The following is a 6,000-nucleotide window of genomic DNA, read 5'->3' on the forward strand; positions in this document are numbered from 1 at the left end:
AACATGATCAACAAGACAAAACGACAGCCTACGGAATGGGAAAAGATCTTCACTAACCCCACATCAGATAGAGGCCTGATCTCCAAAATATACAAAGAACTCAAGAAATTGGACACTAAAAGATCACACAGTCCAACAAAAAAAATGGAGTACAGACCTAAACAGAGAACTCTCAACAGAGGAATCTAAAATGGCTGAAAGACAGTTAAAAGGAAATGTTCAACATCCTTAGTCATCAGAGAAATGCAAATCAAAACAACTCTGAGATTCTATCTTACACCTGTAAGAATGGCCAAGATCAAAAACACTGATGATAACTTATGCTGGAGAGGTTGTGGGGGAAAGGGAACACTTCTGCATTGCTGGTTGGAATGTAAGCTGGTACAGCCCCTTTGGATGTCAGTGTGGCGATTTCTCAGAAAATTAGGAAACAACCTTCCTCAAGACCCAATAATACCACTTTTGGGTATATATCCAAAGGATGCTCAATTGTGCCACAAGGACATGTGCTCAACTATGTTCATAGCAGCTTTGTCGTAGCCAGAACATGGAAACAACCTAAACGCCTCTCGATCGAAGAATGGATAAGAAAAATGCCGCACATTTATATGATGGAGTACTACACAGCAGAAAAAAAACGACAGCTTGAATTTTGCAGGAAAATGGATGGAACTAGAAAACATTATTATTATTATTTTGTTTTTTTGAGACAGTGTTTCTCTGTGGTTTAGGAGCCTGTCCTGGAACTAGCTCTTGTAGACCAGGCTGGTCTCGAACTCACAGAGATCCGCCTGCCTCTGCCTCCCAATAGAAAACATTATTTTGAGTGAGGTAACCCAGACACAGGAAGACAATTATCACATGTGGTTTTTAAACATAAAGCAAAGAAAGCCAGCCTATAAACCGCAATCCCAGAGAACTTAGACAACAATACAGACACTAAGAGAGACTTACATACATCTAATCTACGTGGGAAGTAGAAAGTAGAAAAGGACAAGATCTCCTGAGTAATTTGGGAGCATGGGGACCTTGGGGGAGGATTGAAGGGGGAGGGGAGAGGCAGGGAGGGGAGCAGAGAAAAATGTAGAGTTCAATAAATATCATGGAAATATATATAGTTATAAATATATTATAATTGTAAGAATATAAAATTTTATTAGATATAATAAAAATTTTAAGAAATTGGAAGCCAAACATACGTGTATATTCTATATGTGTATATTCTGCTAGGCTTCTGTGGTTACTAAGGAATGGGGTCAGGCCGGGCGGTGGTGGCGCACGCCTTTAATCCCAGCACTCGGGAGGCAGAGGCAGGCGGATCTCTGTGAGTTCGAGACCAGCCTGGTCTACAAGAGCTAGTTCCAGGACAGGCTCCAAAGCCACAGAGAAACCCTGTCTCAAAAAACCAAAAAAAAAAAAAAAAAAAAAAAAAAGGAATGGGGTCAGCATTCAGTTAGACAGTCCTGACTCCAGACCATAATGAGGTCTGATAGCAACCAAGGATGGGAGCATTATCCGACTGACGACTGACAGTAGATTTTGAAGACAAGTAAAGAAGAAAGCTTCCTCAAATCCTGTCTTTCCTTCTGTCTTCCAAAGAGTGCTGAGATCGAATACTACATCTGACCCTGTGCTTCCCGCTGGAGGCAATAATAAAGTTTACCTGTGCACCTGCAAGTCCAGGGAGTAGGTACTCGACTCCAGTCTTGTCCATTGAGACAACGCCTCTTACAGTATGCCACCACTAGGTGGCGCTGGAGGCGCGAGATGGAAAACAGATGGCGCCCCACCCTGTTTGTGCTGATAAGGCAAGGCAGTTAAACCTGTGGCTCTGAGGCCACAGCTGTGATAAAACCTTCCTGGAAGATGTTTTGTGTGCCGGATGGTATCTTCAGAGGTCTCAAGATGTGAATGATAAGGAAGAGAAGCCAGAAATGCACCTCCAGAGCTCAGCCTGTCTGTTCAGCAGGAGCCTTCTCCTTTGCTCTAGTTTTGGTGGGTAGAGAGCACTCCAGCTAAGGATGGTTTCACTCTGCAGCCATAGTTCAGGCAAGCAGATCACCCATGTCTCTTGCATCCTCTGTCTTCTTTCCTTGCTCACATTTGGGAATGTGGAGAGCCTGGGTAAGGATAGAGAATGGTGCCTCAGAAAGTTCTGCAATCAGATGGAGCAGTCTAGAGAAAGGGAAGTAAAAGTTAAGATTACTTCCTGATGCAGTATATAGATGGTTCAGTGTTTTCTGCCTACAGGGGTGGCAGCGCTGGTTACGAGGGAGAGATTAGGGCTGCAGCTATGTGGTCTCAATCACTGTCCTGTCGCCGTGAAGAGACATCATGACCAAGGCAGCTCTTTCAAAAGAGAGCTTTTGTCCCGTGTGGTGGTGCATGGCTTTAATACCAGCACCCGGGAGGCAGAGGCAGGGGGAATCTCTGTGAGTTTAACGGCAGCCTGGTCTACAGAGTGAGTTCCAGGACAGCCAGGGCTACACAGAAACCCTGTCTCAAAACCCAAAAAGACAAGAAACCAAAACAAAACACAAAGCAAGTGTTTACTTGGGGGCTGGCTTCCAGTTTTAGAAGTCTAGTCCATCGTCATCATGATGGGGAGCATGGAGGCAGGCAAACCTGGTGCTAGAGAGGTAGCTACGTGATGCATAGGCTTGGCACGGGCTTTTGAAACCTTCAAGTCCACCCTCTCCAGTGGCACACTTCCTCCAGCAAAGCCACACCTGTTAATCCCTTTCAAAAAGCGCTACTCCCTGGTGACCCTCAACGGCCATTCTTGCTCAAACCGCCACAAGCTGGTAATTTTAATCTGGCTGTGCTTGGGGGCTGTGTTTCATTAGTGCTGCTGCTTTAAACCCCTTCCAGCCCATCCACTCACTCAGTCCAGCCAGTCCTCTGGGTGCTGGCCCCAGGTCTCCTAGGTCCTAGAGGACCAGGGCATGCTGAGTAACTCTAGAAAGGCCATGCACCTCAAAGGCACCTGTCATCTTTTTTGAGAGAGGGTCTCAGGCAGCCTAGGTTGTCCTTGAATTTACTTTGTAGCTGAGGATGACTTTGATGTTATAATCCCCCTGCCTCCACCTCTTGAGTGCCGAGATTACAGGTGCGTGCCACCATATGTGGTTTTATATGGTGCCGGAGATGGAACCCAGGGGCTTCATGTAAGCTAGGTGTCTTAGTTTGTTTGGGTTTCTTTTTTCTTTTCTTTTTTTTCTTTTTCTTTTTTTTTTTGGTTTTTCGAGACAGGGTTTCTCTGTGGCTTTGGAGCCTGTCCTGGAACTAGCTCTGTAGACCAGGCTGGTCTCGAACTCACAGAGATTCGCCTGCCTCTGCCTCCCGAGTGCTGGGATTAAAGGCGTGCGCCACCATCGCCTGGCCTTGTTTGGGTTTCTATTGCTGTGATGAAACACCACTACCAAAAAGCAAGTTGGGGAGGAAAGGGTTCATTTGGCTTACACTTCCATATCTTATTCCATCACTGAGAAGTCAGGGCAGGAACCTGGAGGCAGGAGCTGATGCAGAGGCCATGGACGGGTGCTGCTTGCTGGCCTACTTATCATGGCTCGCTCAACCTGCTTTCTTATAGAACCCAGAACCATCAGCCAGGGAAGGAAGCACCCACAGTGGGTTGGCCGTCCAACATCAATCACTGATTAAGAAAATACCACGTAGCCAGATCTTTTTTTGTCTTGTTTTGTTTTTGAGGCAGTTTTTCTCTGTGTAGCCCTGGCTGTCCTGGAACTAACTCACTCTGTAGACCAGGCTGGCCTCCAACTCAGAGATCTGCCTGCCTCTGCCTCCCAAGTGCTGGAATTAAAGATATGTGCCACTGCCGCCTCTTCTTATAGCCAGATCTCATAGAGGCATTTTCTCAACTGAGACTCCTTCCTCTCTGATGACTCTAGCTTGTGTCAAGTTGACATAAAACCGGCCAGTACACTAGGCAAGCACCCAGCCAACTGAGCTGTATCTCAACCCTTACCTGTCAACTTGATCAGAGGAGCCATGAGCCCACCAGAGGTTGGACTCCAACCAGCGTATGTTCGGCAGAAGGGAGGGTCACCACAAAGGGAATGTCTTCGCTGCCTGCAAGGGAAGCCACATGTTCAGCAAGTCCCTGACCTATTCCAGCAGATCCCACTACTGGTTTAAAAAAAACAAAAAACAAAACTAAAGTAGCTAACTTGCTTCTTCCGGTTCCTAAAAGTAACCCCTGAGGACCTCAACTGATTTTCACCAGAATAAAACATGTGTTTGTTTTTTGGTCACTTACATGGTCTTAAACACCCAAGGGAAAGGTAAGTAAAACAATGATGTTACAAAATAACATTCTACCAACCTCCAGCTGGGGTTCTCATCCTGACCTGTTTAGTTGGGGGCCAATGCTCTTCAAGACCAGCAAAGACAGTCATTCCATGAAATAGCTACCTTGGAGGGCCTTCCACTGCTCTCAGGTGACAAAATCAACAACCAGGAGGTTTACTCCTCACGCACCCCATAAATCCCGCTACCACTGCCAGGTCCCAGCGCTAGCTCACAGGTGGAAGACGGTATTAGCTCAGAGGGCGCCGCCATTGCCACCAGCACACTCGTTAAACTCCAAGCAAAGGGTGCCTGCGTCTCGCCATGTGATCACCACTCCCCGCCCACGTTAACCTTAAGGCTTTTTCTAAGGAGATTTATTTATTATGTATTTTATATGTATGAGTGCCCTACTTGCCTGTGTGCCACACTCCAGGAGAGGGTATCAGGTCGCATTAGAGATGGTTGTGAGCCGCCATGTGGGTGCTAGGAATTGAACCCAGGACCCCTGTGTAGTATTAGGAGCGGCGGGGCTTGCGTCCCCGGCACCCGGCTGCCCGCATGGCTAGCTTATGCCCCGAAATAATTACACGGAAACTGTATTCTTTTGAACACTGCCTAGCCCATTCGTTCCAGCCTCTTATTGACTAGCTCTTACATATTGATCTAACCCATTTCTAATATTCTGTGTAGCACCATGAGCTGGCTTACCAGGAAAGATCTTAACCTGTGTCTGTCTGGAGTGGGAGAATCATGGCGACTCCCTGACTCAGCTTCTTTCTCTCAGCCTTCTGTTCTGTTTACTCCGCCTATCTTAATTCTACCCTATCAGAAGCCAAGCAGTTTATTAATTAACCAATGAAAGCAACAGATAGAAAGATGACCCACCTCCATCATTTCCCCTTTTTCTGTTTAAACAAAAAAGGAAGGCTTTCATTTTAACATAGTAAAATTACATAAAACAGTTATCAAGCAAGAATTACAGTTACAATATTTATATCTATTTTATCTTTTATCATAACTAAGGAAAACTATAACTTAACTAACCATTATTCAACTCCATCAAAGACTCCAGAAGGATATAATATTACCTAAGCAAACAAGAGATCCAAAACTCTAGAAATGACAGAGACATCTCACTGCCTAGACAGTCACCCAAAGTTCTTTTGTACTGTTGGGGCATCCATCTTCAGCCTTCAGGCCCATAGTATCCAGCAGACATTTTCATCAAGCAGGAAATTCCAAAGACAGTTCAGTCACTTTTTGCTGTGTCCTGCAGAATGTCTCACAGACTCTTTCATGAGTCAGGAACCCCGAAAAACCACCTCACCTTTAGGCAAGTTCAGCAGTCCTCTTTCTGTGGGTTCTCTGTGTCCAGTTTATGCAACAGTCCAGGCAAGAGCAGTTTCTTGCCCAAATGGCTATCAAACTCCACTCTGTTGTAATATGAGCGGCAGGGCTGCGTCCCCGGCACCCAGCCGCCCGCATGGCTAGCTTATGCCCCAAAATAATTACACGGAAACTGTATTTTTTTTTTTTTTTTTGGTTTTTCGAGACAGGGTTTCTCTGTGGTTTTGGAACCTGTCCTGGAACTAGCTCTTGTAGACCAGGCTGGTCTCGAACTCACAGAGATCCGCCTGCCTCTGCCTCCCAAGTGCTGGGATTAAAGGCGTGCGCCACCACCGCCTGGCC

Source organism: Chionomys nivalis, chromosome 25 (genome assembly GCF_950005125.1).
Source record: "Chionomys nivalis chromosome 25, mChiNiv1.1, whole genome shotgun sequence".
Lineage (NCBI taxonomy): Eukaryota > Metazoa > Chordata > Mammalia > Rodentia > Cricetidae > Chionomys > Chionomys nivalis.